At 41.1% G+C, this 22,843-nt stretch overlaps 2 protein-coding genes across 4 annotated transcripts in view; one reads left to right on the top strand and one right to left on the bottom strand.

The window, feature by feature from the left end:
• Window positions 1-20,384, bottom strand: part of arvcfb (ARVCF delta catenin family member b) — a 302,822-nt gene extending 282,438 nt beyond the window's left edge. Inside the window, exon 1 of the mRNA XM_048611754.1 lies at window positions 19,976-20,384. The gene's annotated coding sequence lies outside the window, so the exon portion shown is untranslated. The remainder of the gene's footprint in view (window positions 1-19,975) is intronic.
• A 558-nt stretch (window positions 20,385-20,942) lies between these two features.
• tango2 (transport and golgi organization 2 homolog (Drosophila)) overlaps window positions 20,943-22,843 on the top strand; it is a 153,250-nt gene continuing 151,349 nt past the window's right edge. For 2 of the 3 annotated variants that reach the window (XM_048611173.1, XM_048611175.1), the window contains exon 1: window positions 20,943-21,169. The gene's annotated coding sequence lies outside the window, so the exon portion shown is untranslated. Of the gene's footprint in view, window positions 21,176-22,843 lie in introns of all 3 variants that reach the window. The other variant, XM_048611174.1, reaches the window with a different exon arrangement.

A 22,843-nucleotide genomic window follows, 5' to 3' on the forward strand; every position in this document is an offset into this window, starting at 1 on the left:
CCAGCTCTACACCTTGTGGTTATCTCAGATTTTCCAGCATCTGCAGTTTCTACTATCTCTGATACATACTTGGGTCATTTTCGTTTTCCCCCTTTCAATTTATTTTGCCATCTTTCAGAAACAGAAGTGAGATTATTGACAACTGTTGAAATGTTCTAACAAGAATCACTGGGGGAGTGATGGTGAAGAAACAGCAGAAAAAACCTAGCACCTGCTCTAGTCCTTGTTACCTCAAACTATAACTATAGGTTCAATGTTTGCTGTGTGCCACAACAGCCAAGGCTACAAATAAGGGCACCACAGTAAAGCTGCTTTATACTGTGCAGAAGTGACCATCCACTGTCGCATTCATAAAGGCTTTTCTCGCATCCCCAGAGCATTCCACTTCTTCTCTCAGCCAAAAGGATTCCAACACATCTTAGGGGTGGCATTCAGACCAAGCAATTTCATGGGACCTGGCCTTATTCAATCAAAGGACAGTTGTATAATGGCAATAGCTGGTCCTTAATCATTTTGTCAACTATTTTTACACCAGGCATTGCAAACGACCACTTCTTTTAAGAATGCAGTTTGACATCAGATTAAAGCGTCTTTTAAAAAAAGTCACTCATGCTGTGATGAACCCATCAAAACTGCTAACTTTGAAAGAAATTAAATCAACTGAAAGAATGACAGGTCAAGGTTTCATGTTTTATGTTATTTACTGTAACAAATTAAGAAATGCACTTAGCTGAAAATGCTCTTTGCTGGTAACAAACTTTTAAGTGCAAAACAAGACACCTCCAAAGCACTTAGCAAAAATACGACCAATAAATGTTTGGATGCATACCAGAGGGATACTGCTTTGAACAAACAAACAAACAAACAAACAAACAAACAAAAAGGATTGGTCGAAGAGCGAAGTTTTAAAATGCATCTTATAAAAGAGGAGAGAGAGGACAAGACAAGACTGGAGATTTAGGGAGGGAATTTTGATATTGGAGCAAAGGGCCAAGGAAACTGAAACCACAGCCATTGACAGTAGATAGTAAAATAAAAAAGAAAATCTGCGAGATGTCAGAATTACAGGAGAATGCCGACCAAGGGTTTGTTTGGCTGGAGGAAGTCATACAGAGCAAAAAAGGCAAAGCCACAAAGGAATATTGTTTAAAAAAAAAGGTGGATTTTAAGATTGAAGAATATCTGGGCTAGAAGCAAGAATGGGATAGATGAACAAGCACAGAAGTGATGGGTGAATAGGACCCGGATCAGAATACTCGTAGAGTTTTGGATCAACACAAATTCAATACAGTGGGGGGAAAAATGAAATACAGTCATTACCCCATACAAACAAATTTGGATCAAATGATAACGGGAATGCCGACTACAAATTCACTATTGAAAATAACCCAATAAAATGGCTGGAACAGAAGGACTGAGTTTAAATGTGACCTTTTCAAAACTAGGTACTTACAGGGACAGGAAGAAGGACGAGCCTCACCTCTGTCATTCAATGGTATCATGCAACAGAAGGACACCTGGATTCTGAGGGGTTAAACTATCGGCAGAAATTACATAAATGGAGGTTCAACTTCCTGGAATCCTAGAAGATGGAGGGTTGAGTTGATTAGTGTTCTGAAAACGTTAAGAGTTGTTAGAGTAGTATTGTTTTTTCTCCCCTCACTGGTTGCATGTAAGGCTTAAGGCATGGAGTTTAAAATAGGAAGCACTTCTATTTGCAAAGATGTTTAAAAATTTGGAACTCAACTCTGCAAATGCCAATTGATGCTTGAATTAATTTTAAAAACAAGATGGATAGCTATTTGTTCAATTGAAGATATTCAAGGTTTACGAGCAGAATGGGTAGGTGGAATGAGGCTGCATTATAGGGAATTATCTACTTATAGTTTAACCCTTAGGAGGCCAAGCATGATTTTATTACATCTTCTCTACACCTCCAAAACAAATCTTTCCAAAGATGTGTTTCACAAAACTGCTCAAAGTCCTTCACACATGATTTAAATGGCTTTGCATGCTTTAACCACGTATCTATCGGGAAAGGCTGAATAGGGTGGTGCTTTTTCCCCTGAAGCGGAGATGGCTGAGGGATGCCTTTATAGAGGTTTATAAAATAGTGAGGGCATGGATAGGGTAAATAGGCAAGGTCTTTTCCCTGGGGTGGGGGAATCCAAAACGAGAGTGCATAGGTTTAAGGTGAGAGGGGAAGATTTAAAGAGAGACCCAAGGGGAAATTTTTTCACAGAGCATGGTGCGTGTATGGAACGAGCTGCCAGAGGTGGTGATAGAGGCTGGTACAATTACAACATTTAAAAAGGTATCTGGATAGGTATATTAATAGGAAGGGTTTAGAGGGATATGGACCAAATGGGCCTGGAAGAGTTCCTCGTATGGGCTGTGCTCTGCATCCTTCACTGGGCATGCAGTGACATTTTATGTTGTAATCCATTTGTAACACAGAGGGATATGGGCAGGGGGAGGCAATGGCTTAAGAGGTATTATTGCTGGACTGTTAATGCAGAGACCCAGATAACATTCTGGGGACCTGGGTTTGAAACCCGCCACAGCAGATGGTGGAATTTGCATTCAATAAATATCTGGAATCAACAGTCTAACAATGACCATGAATCCATTGTCGATTGTCAAAAAAACCCATCTGGTTCACTCATATCCTTTAGGGAAGGAAACTGCCATCCTTACCTGGTTTGGCCGACACGCGACTCCAGACCCACAGCAATGTGCTCGACTCTGAACTGCCCTCAGGGCAATAAATGCTACCTAGCCAGTGACATCCTTGTCCCGTGAATGAATAAAGAAAAATACTGGCAAAGAGGACTAGGTTTATATAGGATCTGGTCAGCATGGACGAGTTGGCCTGGAGTGTCTGTTTCGGTGCTGTATATCTCTAGGACTATGACTTTGACCACTTTGAACTCCAAAACCCTAGATATAACAACTGATTGTTCGATTGGCCTTTTTAAATTCTTCCTTTTGTTTATGACATTTCAATGCTCAAAATACCCACAAGACTCTTCACTGTTCTCAGCTTTTCAGTAATTAGCAACTACCCTGCCATGGCCTCCTTTGGCCCCGAGTGGACAACCTCTCAATTTACTAAAAGCCGTTTGCCTCAATAATTCTTTGTAATTTTACACTCCAACCTATGCTGCTCTCAATAGTATCAGAGTATAAATCGGCAAATTTGGATATGTGACTTTTGGTCTCATCGTTGTTACTTATTTAAAAATTGATTCATGGTCCATGGGTGTAGCTGGATAGGCCAGAATTTATTGCCCATTTCTAACAACCCTTTAGAAAGTACCGGCACCTCCCTCACAAACCCACAGTCCCCAGTTTGAACCCTCAAGCAAATTCCCTACATGTTCTTCTGTTTGACCTGGAAGGGGTCCTCATATGAACTGTGTTCTGCATCCTTCACTGGGCGTGCAGTGACATTCTATGTTGTAATCCATTTGTAACAGATGACTTCAAAGGGCAGTGAGATGGGAAACTCCTCCATTTCCAAAAGGATCTGGGGTGGATGATATTCCTTGCAATGGTCCCACACAATCATTGGTTCACAAACTTCTATGCCACTTGGATTCCTCAAGGCCACAAATTACATGCTTAAATTAAGTAGTATAGGTTATAGACCTTTTTGTTATTTTAAACAGGGGTAAACTTGACATCTTTGGTTGGACTTCAGCCCAACACCCCTGGTCTTTGGGCTTTCACATTTAGCTGCATTCAGCCCCACGTTCCCAATCTTTGGCCATCTGTCATAGAGACAGCAAGACAGATCAGAGGACCTCCTCGCCAGTTTGGCATAGATGTGACAACAGGCTGTGGGGTACGTCTAACTGCCTGCCTCTTATTTTTGTGCTGCGTGACCTTGGAAAACACATTACATCCACCCACACACCAAGCCTTCTGGGGTAGACAAGTACCATGGGGTTGGGGTGCATCATTAAATTTAAAATCAAGGTTTTGAAGGATAAACAAGTTTTCATGAAATTGTGATTTTTGTCAGAATTCTGACATATATAACCTAAAAGGCATGTAACAATCTCCAATTGTTAAATTTGGTTATGCACATTCGTCACACTAGTTACATATTCTACCAGCAACATAACTGCAAAATCTCAAGTGAAAATGCATTAGTGTGATTGCCCCAAAGCAGCATTTGACAGTATGGTGTCAACAAGCCTCAGCAAAACTGGAGTCAACTGGAATCAGGGGAAGCTCTATTGGTTGCAGACATGACTCGCACAAAAGGAAGATAACAGCAGTTGTTGGTGGCGAGTCCAAAGAATATCTCTGGAGTTCCTCAGCATTGTGTCCAAGGCCTGACTATCTTCAGCTCTTCAATGAGATGCCCTCCATCATACAGGCAATAGTGAGATTTTTTCAGATGATTGCACAGAAAGAAAACAACATGGGAAATTACTGAGAAAAGATCGTGGTAGCTGGTATCCAAGTGGAGAAACTTTAATCCAAAGATCAAGTCACCCAATCTCTTATCCGAAAGTAGGCATGACTTGGACAAAGGGGATAGCACAGACAAAGACTGAAGAGGAAGAGGATAAAGCATCCAAAAGAGAAAGCACTCTCAGCAAAAAACAAAAAAAGAGGTTTTAATATAAAGTATATAATGTGTAATTACAGTAAATACTATTTATAACTTAAATCTGCACTGTAGAAATGAATGGGCACCATTTCCTGCCGTGCCCTTTTTAGGATCCTACACTTGACAGCTTTCTACCATTCAGAAAACAGTCTGATCTATTGGAAATTAGCCTTTGAACCATTTAACCTTCAGTAAAGGCAATATCCATCATTCAGAAAATTAATGAAGAAAACGATTAGCAAGGAATTCCATTCTAAATTCACTATGTGGTATCAATATTACAACAACTATTCATATCTTCTATTTAAGTCATGTTGTAATGACCAAGGCAAAATGAACATGCATTTACATAACATTTCTATCGCATCGTGAAGCTTGCTCAAAGCAGTTTTAATAAAAGCAAAATATCTCAGAAACAATGGAAATCCAAAATTTGAGTTGGGAACTCAAGCCTAGCATCATCTGTGGTGAGAAATTGAAACAGGAAGTGTTAAGATCTAACTGGTTTCATGCCAGGTACATAAGCAGGAAAAGAGAGAAGAAAAAAAAAACAGGATGAGAGGAAAATTTAAATTGACAGAAAAAAAAGGGACAATGGTGATCACGATGCAAATCCAGAGGTGCAAGTACAGCCCATTATTTTCTGCAGACAGCAGAGGTTGGCTAAGATCATGACCAGAGATGAGCAAGCTCAGATCTTTGATAATGTCCCATTCCTGGAGGTCAAGTTCAGCTACATTGGTACACTACAAGAGGACAAAGGCACAGGGATCATAGTGGAAGTGGTGTGGATAATTAAACAAACAGGTGAGTAAAAATTCACAGATTGACAAAATTGGTCACCCAGTCTACGTTTGGTCTCCTCAATTTTGAGTGCTGTATTTCCGAAAGCCAGTTGCGTATGTAGCACTGGAACCAATCTTCACAGATTACAAGCATTCCTAACCTCCAAGCCATGATTGCAAATACATGCATCATTTTTTAAAATAAAAAATTAACATCCTTGGACATTTAACAAACCGTTTGCAGCTATCAGATGTCAAGGCAAATCTTGAACCAAGACCTCTGGCCCAGAGGTAAGAACACGGTCCCTGTGCCTCAAAACCCTCTTTGGCAATATTATTCACATTTCCAGGGCTGGAGGAGCTTGAACCCCGATCTTCATAGACAAGGACACTATTGCTAGACAACAAGACCCTGTATGTACTGCTGAAGGCACAAGTGCAGAGTTATTTAAGTGCAGGCAGGTGTTAGACATTAAAATGCAATTAACAGAAGACCATCATGAATGTGAAATACAATAATACACGAAAACTTAAGTACAAATAAATCACTGTTCCACCCAGGAGAAATGCTGGAGATTGCACAATAGAGCACATTGTACAACTCCTGTGTATGGAGGGTAATGGTCTTGGATGAGGGAAACACTGGAGTTTAAGTAGGCTTCAATACTGAGAAGGGGCAATTTAGAACAATTTGTCAAGTGGTGCAATCAGACAGAGGATAATTCACTCAAAGTACAGGCTAACGACATGGTAAATGTGGATAAAACAGAACCCAATTCTCAATGCTGGGTAAGTGGGGACGAAGCATGAACATACGTACTAAACATGGGACCAACATCGTAGAGATACTCAACCACATTAGAGCAAAAATTTTCCATGAGCACATAAGGAAGACATATACTAAATACTGATAGAGAAGATGACTAAAATAATCCATTGGGAATGTCCATGTTACTTTGAGACTTCCAGAAGGCACTTGATTAAGTTCTTCCTAAGAGTCCAAGTTGAAGCTAATGTAACTGAAGAAAACTGCTGACGTGTTTCAAAAATTGGCTGACCATCAACAATGAAAAAGGTAGGGAAGGTGGACAGATATTCTAATTGGCAAAAGGTGGCCGATATTCTGCCAGGGTAGTCTTTGGGGCCCAACAATTCACCATATTTATTAACTCGGGTAATGGTTCGAAGGCTACACTCCAATAGATCAGACTATATTCTGAATGGTAGAAAGCTGTCAAGTGTAGGAGCCCAAAAAAGGCACGGCAGGAAATGGTGATGGTAAGGGATGTTCAGGTTTGCCATTTTGAACGATTGTGAAGTAAGTTTAAAAAGACTAATGAAAAGCTAGCTTTAATATGGAGGACAAATATACAAGCAGATCAGAATAATCCAATAGCTATACAAAACCGACAGCTGGAATATCAAACATTTCTTGGCACAACACCTCTAGAAGGTGATATTAGCACTGAAAGCAATGCTGTGTAGATTTACTTCAAAATGGGACCTGGACACCAAGGCTTGAATTACAAGGAAAAATTACACAAAATCACAATTGTATATAAACCTGGATTTATACTGAGATGACGACTAGGTGGGAGTTTTCAAAAGGTAAGCTAGACAAAAATTATTTCCACTAGTTAACAAAACAAAGCACAGGCAAAAATCTATAAATTAGAGTCAGACATTTCAGAAGTCAAGTTTGGAAGCACTTCAGCACACAAGGGTGGTGAAGTTTGGAAAACTGTTGTCCTACAGCCAATTAACACGATCAATTGTTAATTCTAATGAACTCAATAGATTTTTGTTAACCAATAGCTATTACTAAATGTGGGACAAAGGCGAGCAAACAGACTCATGCTGCATTTTAGCCATGATCTTCACCAATGGTACTTGCTCAAGAGTTTAAACAGCTGATTCCTATTCCCACATTGGGACTTGCCAGTTTACATAGGATCGTGTACTCTTTTCTTAAGAAAGGTGACTGGATTTGCATTCAGGTTTCTATTACGATACCCAGCCAGCGGTTCTGCTTTTATGCTTAAGAACTTCGTGTTCACATTTCCAACTAAACCAATGCGAGTAAAGCCACAAAATAATCATTACAAAACTGCCAAATATCAAAATTCCAAACAATACACAGGGGAGTTTACGCTCAGATTTCAGGATTAGCAACAAATTCCTCTGCAGTCCCTCGAGTCCAACATTTAAACAATGAAACAAGCACACCTTCCTACCCTCAAATATTCAGTAGGCCAATGATGCAAATCTCCAATTACATTCAATCAAGGCCCCTTGAGGTTTGGATAAGAGACTCTTTCAGTCCTTGATCATCCTGCATCAATGGCAGTCTCTCTCTTTCCCTATGGTTAGAGCTCCAATTTTCTTTATTTGAGCAAAAAAAAAGTGATTACAGAAACAGAATCCCAACAGTGCAGAAAGAGGCTGTTTGGCCCATCAAGTCTGCAGTGACCCTCCAAAGAACATCCCACCCAATTCCAGCCCCCTATCTTAACAGTGTAACCCCGCATGAACCACAGCTAATTCATGCAACCTGCATATCCCTGGGCACTACAGACAATTTAGCATGGCCAGTCCATCTTATCTGCGAATCTTTGGGCTGAGAGGATAAACCAAAGTACCCAGAGGAAACCCACAGAGACAGACAGAACGCGCCAACTCCACACTGACAGTCACCCAAGGCTGGAATCAAACCCAAGTCCTTGGCGCACTGAAGCAGCAGTGCCAACTTGTGTGCCACCATGCTGCCCAAGCCAACCACCACATTCTTTACCATCTAAAGTTGAGAAATTTCAGAAACCTCTCTCATGCACCCACAGATTCCCTTGAGCAGCTTACTTCCATGACAATCACTATTTTAATCAATATAATTATTCAGTAGAGCAGGAGACCAATCAGCCCATCATACTCCTAGAGGTTCTCTGAAATAACTACCAGTCACCACTTTCCACAAAGCATTTTTCACGATTTTTATATATTTATTCAATTACCCTATTGAAAGTGTTTAATCCCTTTTCACCATCTTCACAAGTAATGAATCTGGATCATTTCTCCAGTCCTTTTACTCTCCACTTTAAATCGGATTTTTGGTTTCTTGCTTTCCAGTCATTTGGAACAGTTTCTTCTTGTTTGAGTATCATGATTTTGAACTCCAGTATTAAAATATCCCCCAAACACTCGATGCTTGAGGAAACAATTAATTAGTTTAGTGTAGATTCAGCATTGTTTCTTTCATTTGAAGGGATACAGATGTATCCGTTACGCCATCCAAATAACAACTCCTGCGTCAGCTCAGACCATGACCCTCAGTGTATAATTATATCATGGCAAGTGCACCCAGCCCTGTCTGCTCTCAAATATATCCCAATTAGGTAATTTTGGCCACCCATCATAACAAACAACTGCATCTTCATTATTGGATGATCTTTCAATAAAATCATCTCTCTCTTCCACCGAGGCCTTTCCTGTCTTTGCCTCATCTATTCCCTTTAGTCCAGGAACACTGATTTGAAGAGCTATGGTAGATCTAGTTGTGGTTTAGCCTCCGCAACTTACTTGGGCTAGACAACTTAAAACACCATTACGTCCTACTGCTCACTATTCCAGGCCCCTGATAGGAACCAAAAGATAATACTACTGCGCCTCTCCCCCACCTCCTAGCTTTTCTTACTGGGAGTTGCCCCTCTGTGACATCATCAAAAATACATTGTATCCAGCATACAAGGAATCACGCACGACTGCCACTCTTGACACCTACTCCGATTTGTCACACTGCTTGTAACATCCAGTACTGAGTGAGCAGAAATATACTCCAAATAAATTTTGACAAAGTCTTACCCACCTTCAAGCACAAATAGGATGAGCAATAATTGCTAGCCAGCCAGTGATGCCCACATCCCATGATAAAATAACTGTCTAAAACACTCAACTATGCCTTCAGCCTCATCTCCAAAAGCAAGGAGGTCATGAATCCTTCACCAAGACTGAGAAAAATTGATCAGCTGCCGTGGCCACATCACTGCCTTTCATCAGCCAAGCCACCTTAAACGCTTCCTTATGCTTTCTCGTCTTTCTTTACTTTTTCTCCCATCTCTCATGATGGATATGCCAATCTGATCTTGTCCATAATTCCCACCTCCTGTTCGTTTTAAACTGTTGACCTCTTAATTTCTCCTCCTGGTCCCAAGATTAGCTGATACGGCAAACAGTTCTCTCTCTAACCAGATGTTATACCTCTTTCCTTTAAACCTGCTTCATCTCACTTTTCGAAAATCACACACACCAGCATCAACATTAGCATCCCATCAGAAAGTCATCTATATTTTGTTACACTGCCCAACAGTAACATGATCCAAGGGCACAGCTTTACTTTTGACATGTAGACCTGGGTTTCATTAGCATTTCTGCCTACCTCTTGTCTGAACTACCCAACTATTGCGTAACTATAAGATTGCTTCTTCCAATAAAATATCAGGGAGGCTGAGATTATCTCCGTTCTCATCCACAGTAATATTTTGACCCCAAGATGAGCTTCTGATGTGAAATAATCACTAAGACTGCCCATTTTCACCTTTGTAACATGCCTTGCCTTGGTCCTGTCCGAGATCACATAGGCGCATATTTTTAGGAAAAGCTGATTCTGGATCAACAGAGTCTGGCTGGTCCACTACATTCTACCTTCCAAAAACTTGAGGGCGTCCAAATCTATCTCTGCTGTGCATCTCTAAACTAGCAGTGAGTCCCATTGCAGTATCACTGTGCTCACTGACTTAGACTGACTCCCATTTCAGCAAAAATCTTTATTCTAAAATTTCTGTTCTCGTTCTCCTATCCCTTTGCCACTCTAATCTCCAACCCCATAATCCTTCAAAATGTGTCTTTTAATTGATCTGTTTGGACAAACAACAGCTCTGGGGCAGGAGGTACATCAACTTAGAACTTCTGCTACGGAGGTAGAGACATGACCACTGCATCATAAGGCTCTCAAAACCCTCAGGATATATGTGTTCCTCTAATTCTGGTCTCTTCTGCATTCCCACCATCGGTAGTCGACTCCAATTTCTTATTTTCCTCCATACTGCTTCTGCTTTTCTGATTCTTTAGCCCACTTTAATCCTTAAAAGACTTAATCTCTTTGACCAAGCTTTTGGTCACCTGGTATAATATTTCTTATATAAAAGATGTATGACAATGAGCATAATGTCCCCGAAAGAGACACGGAGACATGCATCTTGACCAATAGAGCTATGCCAATAATTCACTGCATTCCCCATAAAGCGTGAAGTTTGCTTTTTAATCTGCTTATATTGCAGGCCTGTCATCAACTTTGATTATCCTTTCTTAATGAGCTGCACCACAAAATCTCAACTACAACTAAAATCTCTCCCCCAGCTAAACTAAAACCACAGAACAATTCCAGCCCTCACCATGACAATGTGGCATGCACTAGAATACCCTCAAACAGATCAAGAGTCAGTTTTTTCAGGACAGAAAAGGGGTCCATCATGTCTGTGCCGGTCTTCAAACATCCATCTATTCTAATCCCATTTTCTGGCACTTGGCCAGCAGCCTGGGTATGCTATGGCACTTTAAGTGTTCATTGTATTTCTTAAATGCCTTGAAGTTTCCCGACCATTTAGCCAGTAAATTCTTGATACCCATTACACCCTGGGCAAAATAAAAAGTTTCCCTCAAATACCATCCAAATCTCCTACACCTTACCTTAAAGCTGAGCCTGGGGTTGTGAAATAACCAGGGGGTCAATCTGGTCTCTCTTCATAGCTAAATTGGTCTCACGCAGGCAACATCTTGGTGAATCTCTCCTGCAGTGACATCGTTCACATAGTCGGATGGCCAGAACTGAACACAGTTCTCAAGCTGTTGACTAACTCATGTTATATACAGCTCCATCATAACCAACTTGCTCTTGTATTCAATGCCTTGACTGATAAAGGCAAGTATCCCATAAGCCTTAACCACCTATCCTGCTGCCTTTAAGATCTATTGATATGTGCATCAAGTTTTCTAATTCTCTGCACTTCATAGGGTCTTACCATTCAATATCTACTTGAATTTCTTTGGTTTTCCAAAACTGCAATACCTCACTTTTCAGGACAAAAGTTCCATTTGTTATTGTTCGGTCTATATGTCCAGCCCATTTATATCAACCTGTGGTTTAAGGCTTTCCTTTTTACTATTTATCACAACATTCTTCATGTCACCTGCAAATTTGATTAAACCTCCAACATTCATGTCTAGATCATTAATATACACAACAAACAGCCAGTGCTGAATTCTGTGGAATGCTATTGGATGTGAGCTTCCAGTAACAAAGTCACCCTTCTACTATCACCTTCTGCTTCCTTGCCAAATTGCCCTTACCCCACTGGTTTAGTTTCTTAAGCAGTCTGCTACGCAAGACCTCGTCAAAAGCCTCAGTAAAGTTCATGTAAACTAGATCAACTGCACTACCCTCATCTACACATCTAGTCAACTTTCAAATGAAATCCAATTTGAGAGCATGATGTTCTCCTGATAAAACTTGGCCACGATTAGTCCTGGCCTCACCAAGCGAAGATTAATTCAGTCCCTCAGATTCTTCCCTAACCCTTAATAGTTTCCCTACCACAGATGTTGGACTCAGTAGCCTGTAATTTCCACATTTATCCCTATGAACCTTCTTGAATAATGGTACCATATTAGCTGTCCTCCTGCCTTCTGATGCTCTCTCCCGTGGAGGAGAGAGCATTTGAAAACTATTGTCCAAGTCACAGCAATCTCTTCCCTTGCCTCTCACACGAGCCTAGGGCACATCTCATCGGGATCTGGGGATGCAACCCTTTTCAAGCCTGCTATAACAACTAATACCTCCTCTGTCTCAATTCTAATTCACTCAAATACATCTCAGTCCTCATCCCCCCAAATTTCTATACCTGCATTGTCCTTCACAACAGTGAATACAGATGGAAAGTACTCATTTAAAACCTCAGTTGTGTCTCCAGGCTCCACAAATTGCCATTTTTGTCTCTAATGGGCTCCATCTTCCCTGATTATTCTGTTGCCACTAAAGTTGTATCCATCTTTCATATGAAAGGAAAAAGTGGTATAACCTTTTGGGTTTTATCAAAGGATTGAAACGAATTCAACTCCGACTCCAACTAAACACACCTCACTTGCTGGAAGAATTGCGACATTAGGTCAGCAACAAGAGTCAAAAAGGTGAGTCAGCCATTGTTTTAAGTTTGCCTACATACAGTTTAGTGACCCTGGCCTTCTGTTCTGACCTTTTAAATCAATACGTTTATCAAACGACTGGGACATGTACCATACTTGGAGCCTTAATTAATTCAGGCTTGTTTCAGTTGCATCTACGAAGGAGTTCTATCAGGTTTTTAGCCTGATGCAGAAAATTTGTCAGAAAGACAGACAGGACACAGTAATGCTGATTAGGAGGCAGAAAATTTCCCCCCACTCCCCCCTACAGCTGCAGCTTCCATTAAAATGCAGCAACTTCCAACACAAGGTGAATGCAAAAATGTTGCACATCTATCCAAAAAAGGACTGGCCCCAAGTCTGGGAATTCGGAGATAAAAGACTAATACAAAAACAAAATATTGCACATCATGGAAATAAAACTGACCCAGGAGGGTCAGGCGGCATCTGTGCAAAGAAACAAAATTAACTTCACAAGTTAAGATCATTATGCATCAGATTTAAAAAGAAAAATTTAAGAGATTTTAAACCAGTGGAGGAGAAAGGGACTGAAGGACAATGAAAGTCAGTGACAGGGTCAAGATGGAAAAGATTAAGTTACACAAGGTTGGATGATATTATAGTCAAAAGAGCAGTAACAGGCATTGTAAAGAAATAGATTGTTTCCAAATAAGGCATGAATGGTCGACACCAACCACCTGAATGGAACATCCAGAAAGAGACAAGAAAAAACTAGCAAAAAGAAAAAGAACAATTTGAAGACAGAGTTATGATCTAAACCTGTGACAATTGTTTAATCAAGAAGGCTACAGATTGCCGATAATATCAAAAGCTAACGTGCCATTCCTCAAGTTGTGTTACGCGTCATGGGAACACTACAGCAAACCATGATCGCTATGGTTAGGATGGGAACAAGATGGGGAATTAAAATGACAGACAACCAGAAGCTCCGAGTCATGACTGCAGACAATGCACATGTTAATCAAATCATGGAACAAGTCAGAATTAGGTCTCCTCAAGGCAGAGGACATTGTGAGCAGTGAAAACATTGAATCAGAATCCCTACAGTGTGGAAACAGGCCCTTCGGCCCAACAAGTCCACACCGACCCTCAGAGCCTCCCACCCAGACCCACCCCCCTGTAACCCACCTAATCTACACATCCCTGAACACTACGGGCAATTTAGCATGGCCCATCCACCTCGCCTGCACATCTTTGGACTGTGGGAGGAAACCGGAGCACCTGCAGGAAACCCAAGCAGACACGGGGAGAATGTGCAAACTCATAAGAGCATAAGAACTAGGAGCAGGAGTAGGCCACCTGGCCCCTCAAGCTTCCCCCGCCATTTAGGATCATGGCTGATCTTTTTGAGACTCAGCTCCACTTATCCGCCCATTCACCATAACCCTTAGTTCCTTTACTGTTCAAAAATTTATCTAGCCTTGTCTTAAAAACAAACATTCAGTGAGGTAGCTTCAGCCACTTCACTGGGCAGGGAATTCCACAGATTCACAACCCTTTGGGTGAAGAAGTTCCTCCTGACCTCAGTCCTACATCTGCTTCCCTTTATTTTGAGGCGATGCCCTCGAGTCCTAGTTTCACCTGCTAGCGGAAACAACCTCCCTGCCTCCACTTTATCTATTCCCTTCATAATCTTATATGTTTCTATAAGATCTCCCCTCATTCTTCTGAAGTCCAATGAGTATAATCCCAGTCTACTCAGTCTCTCCTCATAATCCAACCCTCAACTCTGGAATCAACCGAGTGAATCTCCTCGGCACCCCCTCCGGTGCTAGTATATCTCTTCTCAAGTAAGGAGACACAGTACTCCAGATGTGGCCTCACCAGGACCCTATACAGCTGCAGCATAGCCTCCCTGTTTTTAAACTCCATCCCTCTAGCAATGGCAGACAAAATTCCATTTGCCTTGTTAATCACCTGCTGCACCGGCAAGCCCACCTTCAGTGATTCATGCACAAGGACACCCAAGTCCCTCTGCACAGCAGCGTGCTGCAATTTTTTACCATTTAAAACATAGTCCATTTTGCTGCTATTGCTACCAAAATGGATGACCTCACACTTATCAACATTGTACTCTATCTGCCAGACCTTTGCCCACTCACTTAGACTATCTATATCCCTCTGCAGACTTTCAGTGTCTTCTGCACGCTTCGCTCTACCACTCACCTTAGTGTCATCTGCAAATTTTGACACACCAGACTTAGTCCCCAACTCCAAATCATCTATGTAAATTGTAAACAATTGAGGTCCCAACACTGATCCCTGAGGCACACCACTAGCCACTGACCACCAACCAGAAAAACACCCATTTACCCCTACTCTTTGCTTTCTACTGGTCAACCAATCCTCTATCCATGCCAATACATTACCTGTAATACCGTGCAACTTTATCTTATGTAGCAGCCTTTGGTGTGGCACCTTGTCAGATGCCTTCTGGAAATCCAGATACACCACATCCACAGGTTCCCCACTGTCCACCATGCAGTAATGTCCTCAAAGAATTCCACCAAATTAGTTAAACATGACCTACCCTTCATGAACCCATGCTGGGTGTTCCCAATGGGACAATTTATATCCAGATGTCTTGCTATTTCTTCCTTAAATGATAGATTCAAGCATTTTCCCCACTACCGAAGTTAAGCTAACTGGCCTATAGTTTCCTGTTTTTTGTCTACTTCCTTTTTTAAACAGTGGCATCACATGGGTGGTTCCCGCAGATTGGAAAACAGCCAGAGTCCAGTGAATTTTGGTAAATAATTACTATTGCATTTGCTATTTCCCCCATCACCTCTTTTAGTACCCTGGGATGCATTTCATCAGGGCCAGGAGACTTGTCTACCTTTAGCCCCATTAGCTTGCCCAGCACTGCCTCCTTAGTGATAATGACAGTTTCTAGGTCCTTACCTGCTATTGTCATTAGTTTTCGGCATGTTATTTGTGTCTTCCACTGTGAAGACCGACACGAAATAACCGTTTAATGTCTCGGCTATTTCCTCATTCCCAGTTATTAAATTGGCCTTCTCATCCTCTGAAGGACCAATGTTTACCTTCGCCACTCTTTTACGATTTACATATTTATAGAAACTTTTGCTCGTGTTTTTATATTCTGAGCTAGTTTACGCTCAATCTTTTTTACTTTTCTTTGTGGCTTTCTGTTGGCCTTTAAAGATTTCCCAGTCGACTAGTTTCCCACTACTCTTTGCTTTTTTGTATGTGTTTTTTTTCCAATCTGATACTTGCCTTTATTTCCTTAGACATCCATGGCTGGCTCTCTTTTCCTACAGTTCTTCCTTATCACTGGAATATACTTCTGCTGAGCACTGTGAAAAATCGTTTTGAAAGTCCTCCACTGTTCCTCAATTGACCCACCATAAAGTTTTTGCTCCCATTCTACCTTAGCTAACTCCTCCCTCATTCCTTCATAGTCTCCTTTGTTTAGGTACTAGATTTAACCTTCTCATGCTCCATCTGTACTTTAAATTCGACCATACTGTGATCGCTCCTTCCGAAAGGATCCCTAACTGTGAGATCATTAATTATTCCTGTCTCATTACACAGGACTAGATCTAGGATAGCTTGCTCCCTCGTAGGTTCCATTACATATTGTTCAAGGAAATTATCGCGGATGCATTCTATGAACCCCTCCTCAAGGCTGCCATGACCGACCTGGTTTGACCAATCGATATGTCGATTAAAATCCCCCATGATAATTGCTGTACCATTTTTACATGCATTAGCTATTTCTATGTTTATTGCCCACCCCACCACGATGTCATTATTTGGTGGCCTATAGGCCACACCTATCAGTGACTTCTTCTCCCTGCTATTCCTAATTTCCACCCAAATGGATTCAATGTTTTCTTCAGTAGAACCTATATCATCTCTCACTACCGCCCTGATAACTCCACACAGACAGTCGCCCGAGGGTGGAATCGAACCCAGGTCCCTGGCACCGTGAGGCAACAATGCTAACCACTGTGCCACTGTGACAGTAGAGTAGATTGAAAGAAGTACAATTAAAATGGGTTTCACTGGGAAAGAGCATTTGGAATCGTGAACAGTGGGAAAGGTGGTGGTGGTGGTGGTAGTAAATGGGCAGGGTTCCACCTCCCTAACTGGCCTGGAACTGTGCTTCAGGGAAGTAAAGGGTGTGAGGAGCAACAGAGGAAATTCCCAGAGAACAGCCCCTTCAGAATGCTGTATTGGGAGGGCAAGAGCATGATTCATTGTATAAAGAGGCTAGTGGAATGGAAAGTGAAGATAAGGAGAACCCCGTCATGGTTTTGAGGGAGATCAAGGGGTGAGAGCAGAGGTGCATAAAACATACTGGACAGTTTCCCCAGTTCCACATGCCCCCATGAACCATCCAGGGTTGAATCCCAGGTTGACAAAAGACAACGTTGAAAATCCAACCAGAAGAAATGAGTGGTGAGACATAGAGTTACCCAAGACTGATTCTACATTTATACCTCTAAGTTAACTTTTCTTATCTCTCTATTTTGTATAGAGGATTTGTACCTAGGTACTTCGTACCCAAGATGGTGCCATGTGGGGCGACATTGGTGAATTTTCACCATAATCCCGTACTTGAGTAAGTGACATTCAACCTATTCTAATTCTAACTTAAATCCTTCAGTCCCAAATGAGAAATTCATTTGTCCTGAAAGCATGCTTGGGTCTAACAGTACAGGATCATACAGAACTGCCCCCATATTGATTCCCAATACCAGCCAGTGTTATTATGCAGCGACAATAGCACAAAGAAAGAGACAAACTTTCCAAATAAAAGGGAGAAAGTTCTAACCAACTTGAGCTCCTCATACAACTCAATCAACAAATAACAGGTGTACTTTCAACAATGCTGTACACACCTCATCTAAAGAAGCCAACTGGACAAGAGAATTTGCTTTTCTATGCAACTGCTGCCATATATACTTTAAATTAAGGCTCAGACAAAATTCTATCACTACGAATGGATGATATATTTGCCCCAAGGTACAGAAATATCAAATCATCTAAACACATTTGTCTTGAACAAGTCTGAAAACTTCAGGTAGAAATCATTTACATGTTGCTAAACTCAGTTGAAAGAAACAGCAACATTTTCCTAGAACAGTGGGTAAAATTGAGACAGTTCAGTTGAGTCTAGAGATTAAAAAGCAATAATTAAGCAGTTTGTCATGACAAACTAGGATTGTTCTTGCATCCTGCTTTTCATCAATAAGGCTGTTCTAACAGCCATTTACTCTAGTGTGGATAAACAAGACAACTTGCAGTATTTCACAAATATTCTTTTTGAGAATGACGGAAACCGTAAGTTTTGAAAGATTGAAGTGCTCCCATCCAGCTCATTGGGTCAGAGAGCTGCAGTGTGGAAAGAGGCCCTTTGGCCCATCTCATCCACAGCAGTCAAAAATAACCACATAACTATTCTAATCCCATATTCCAGCACATGGCTCATAACCTCCTATGCCTTGGTATCACAAGTGCATATCTAAATATTTCAAAAGGAGAGTTCTTCCTCCTATACCTTTGGTCTGAAAAGCAAGGAGCATGATCTAATCTGATCTCAGGCCTCAAGAATGCCAACTTTGTGCCTCTCCAAATTTGTAAACTCCTGGTTGCACTCACGTCAAAGTCAGACGGTTGTATGTTCAACTGCCAATTAATTTTTTAAGTACAGAATCCTGGCCAACACGTCAATGCAATGCTGGAAAAGTAGAGATAGGATAATGGCTTTTTTTCTGCCTGAGGACCTGTCTGCTTTTTTAGGAAAATGTCTGAAACAAAATCCGGTGGGACCAGAGTGCGGAGTTTCCTTAGTATGCTGCATGACATTTGTTACTCAAACAACAAACCGATTTAAATTGCCCATTGCATTGCTGCCGGTCGTACCGTAGTGTGCACTAAACTTGTTGACGCATTCACTTATATAATGGTGACTACATTTCAAAAATACCTTGTTGGCATCACAATAATATAGGACATCCTAAAATCGTGAAGGACGCGACTATTAGGAAAGCCTAGGATTTCAACGAATTCGACAATAATTGCATTAGTATAACACCTTGGACTTAGCAAAAAGCAGTCTCGGTGCTTCACAAGAATATCAAATAAACTTCTGACGCTGAACCAGACATTTGAACAAGGTTTACAGCCCAGAAATAGATAATTCAATTCACTTTCCCCATGCAAAACCGCGGAAACCAGACATGCTCTGTACTGCATTCCATAATACCCTATACATATCCGTTCTACAACAGAATGACATTCTACCTCTTCACGTCTGCAACGTGTCCACCTGCCACGATCAACAAAACATGTTCTCAGTCCACCAAATTGCATGATGTAAATAACAGAGGCGGAGTCCGTTTTCATTGAAAGTTGTAAACAACGTAAAACATGACAGTCCACGTTCTTCCATAACCACATTTCTAGAATTAAACACGACACAAAAGAACTGCAGACAGTATTCCCAAAAAAGATTAAACCTTAAATCAATCCCACGAGTTGTCGCAAAACGGTCTTCAGATCTCTAATATCACAAAATTAGATACATTACAATCGTGTTAATTTCAATGTTACTTCTTTGCCAAAATAATTACCACTGACATTTAAAGACAATACACGAAAATTTAGACCACAAACTCCTTACAACAATCTATAAACTCCGTTCATAACTTCATAGAGAAAAACAAGCCATGACAGGACACCAGACGGCTAGAAAATGCACGGGTCGCTAGCGAACCATTTGCTGTATCTTTAACACTAACGAATTTCCTCCAATGTCGTAGTATCGAATTAGAAATCACACCTTCCTACCACAGAATAAGCAAGCACTTTTTGGCAAGATTAAAATGACTCCCAATAACTGGTTTGGCTGCACTTCAAATAATTCAAACTCAACATATCACTGCATTATTTCGCCTTACAGATTTCGACAACGTCCTCAAGCCAAATACATTTGAAACAGCTTTCCAAAGTGCAAAATAGAGAAAAGCAAAGATCGTCACAAAGATATATAATTGTGAATTATCAAGTTTCACATGATTCGGACTCAACCTAGTTGTGCTCCACAACAGGAGCTCTTCTCTTTTCATCCTCGTTTCCGTTCTTGAAAATCATTGCCAAAAATAGGGATCCGTTAACAGGTAGCTGGAAATTAATGCAATCCACTAATATAAACAGCCAGATGCTTTCATCTCAAAATGAAAATAAAAACAAAATAAATGTTCAAGACATAATTCGGCCATTCTAGAAAAATCATCACATGAAATTAGAAGAAATGGGCTTGATGATATTGTTCATGGCATACCTTAGTTCTGCTCTCCCAGCTTAGAAGAGAGGTTTCCTTCTCGAACCGGGGAGGGCGTCCCAGACAGATTAATTACAACACCTTTTGTTTAAGTTCTACCGGACCACTCATCCCAAAAAAACGCTTCTTCCACCAGAACAAACAGCAGAGAGCGTTGCCCGCCTCTGCCTTTTTGTTATTGGTGGTGCTGCTCCTTTCGGCCTGACTTAACGGCGTTTTTGAAATAGTATGGGGGAAAAAAATCTTCCACTTCGTTTCCCCCCCCCCCCCCCCGTGTAATGGAGAGGAACAAGAGAGGCAAAAACGCTAAAAAAAACTTGCAGAAACCGAGAACCTATTTTATTCCCCGACCCTCTTCTGGAAAGGATTTATCTGAAAGGGGTTATTGCACCTCCTTTCCTGAGGAAAAACAGACCTGCTGCAGAGTTTGCCCTCAAGCCACTCACTTCTCCCCGGATTAATGTACCTAGAGGAAGGGGTGGGGGGAGGGGAGGGAAGATCGCGACCTGAAGTATATTCAATGAAAGGCGGAAGGAAGTCGGGGAATCACTTAGAATTTAAATAGTGGTTTTACAAAACAGAAAGCTTCAAATCACGGCTAACAAGACCGTTTCTTCACCCGCACCTTCTTCTCCTTCTCCTTCTCCTCCTCCTGTGGTGAACAGTCGACGAACCCGCACACTCTCCCTCACATCGAATAGCACAACACCACCGCCCCCAGAAACGCCCCCTTACCGCGGCATTCCAGCAATCACGAACGCGATGGCAATGACTGACAGAGATGATACCCAATAGATTAAAAGCCCGTATAATTGGCAGCGTGAATAGCCAATCGTCATCAGGCTGAGGACAGTTGGTAATGACTAACGTGCAAGGAAAGCAATCAGAGGTAGGCCGGCGTGCTTTGTCCCACCTCAGCCAATTACATCTCATATAAGGCGGGATGTTGAATTCCCTTCCGCCCCCTTTTCAAGATGTGCATTTCAAGTATTGACGTTAGTCTGATCGCCGTACGTAGATAAACAGATTCTGTAAAGACTAACCAATCATTGTTGGAGGAGGGTGGAGAATCTAGTAGTTTGTAAAGCGCTCTGCACCAATAGGCTTGATTGTTGTTGGAGGGACTGCAGCGCTGAGGAATGATCAACGCGACTTATGCTTAAGTTGATAAACGAAGTGCTCGTAATATCCAAGGTAAGAGTAAGTACATTGTTATATTGTTAACTGTCACTGATTATCAGTTATCAATGTGTTATGATCACGAAGTTCGCAATGTGTGGTTTCGATTCTGCTAAAATTATGTCTGGCACCTTGTGTATCTCTCCTCTGGGCCCAGAAACGCTTATACGTTCTGAGTCATCCTTTCTTGACAGCCCCTTCAGGGTTTTATAAAATCAATTAATGGATGAGGTACGTTCCTGCCTTATGTAAATATGTAGCCTTCAGCTGATACGTTGGAATGTTACGACAAATATTTCTCCTTGTGATTTAGTTTAATGCATACACGTCATTTTTAGGATTGCAGGTCAGAGAATTATTTCGTTGCACCTCGATTCATCAGACCCGCCTATGTTTCTGATTAGAGTTGTCTGCTTATATGGCAGGAACAGTTTAGCAATTTAGCGATATGTGTTTAAGTACCAAGTATGGATTGTGCTATCCTTCTTGAAATATAAACTTTATTGGTTGACCTTGCCTGAAAGTTGTAGTTTGCTTTCCAGGCAAAATAAACAATGGACGTTGCACTATCCCAGCATTCAAAGCAATCTGACAATCTTCTATTAGTAATTTATTGTAGAATGGGCAATTAATAAGTTACAGAAAACTGTGGATGCTGGGAATCGAAAATAAAAACAGAATTTGCTGGAGAAACTCAGCAAATCTGGCAGTATCTGTGGAGAGAAAGCAAGGTTAGCGTTTCAAGTCCAGTGACTAGCACAGTTCTGGGGTATCAAAATATTTCTGTATGAACCTCCTGTTAAATGTGAAAGCGATTGTATGTCTGATTGCACTAATAATAGAAGAATATTTAAATAAATTTGTTTGCCATATAAGATGCTGAAGAAATTGTGTTGTAATAGGTACTAAATAATAAAATAATAATTTGCAGAATTAATTTTAATAAGGCTCTCCTATTTGTTTCTTTTTCACAAACTTCTAATAACATTATAACAGAATTACAGAAGTGTTATGGTGTGGAAGGAGGGAGTGCCTGCAGCACCTTGTTAAATGAACATGGTTACCTAGTTCCAATCTCCTGCTTTTTCCCCTCACCATTGCACATTATTTTTATCCAAATAATCATCCAATGCCTTCCTGAATACTTCAATTGAACCTGCCTCCACGACGCTTCCAGGTTTTCCATACCATTGACTCAATGAGTGAAAAAAAAGGTTTTCCTCTTTTCATCTTTGCTTACTTTGCAGATCACATTAAATCTATGCTCTCTACTTCTTGTTCCTTTCATGACAGTAACAGTTTCTCCCTATCTACTCTGTCCAGCTCACTCATGATCTTGAAAACCTCTATAAAATCTCCTCTTCGTCTTCGTCTGTGTGTGGAGAAAGTCCTAACATCTTCAATCTTTCATGATTATCAAATGCACAAGACTAGGAGAAACCCACTGACACATAAACAACGTCCTCACCAGAATAAAATTCACAAAACAAGGAGGGAACAGTAACTGACTAGACAGTATATACAGAAAGACCACACATACGGACCAGATACTTAATTACTCCAGCAACCACCCCAACAGCCATAAACAGAACTGCATCAGGACATTATCCAAACAGACCACAATACACTGCAGCAATCCAGAATTGAGCAAAGCAGAACAGGAGTACTTATCTGGAGTTTTTAAAAGGA

This window comes from Rhincodon typus, chromosome 24 (assembly GCF_021869965.1).
Source record: "Rhincodon typus isolate 14 chromosome 24, sRhiTyp1.1, whole genome shotgun sequence".
NCBI lineage: Eukaryota > Metazoa > Chordata > Chondrichthyes > Orectolobiformes > Rhincodontidae > Rhincodon > Rhincodon typus.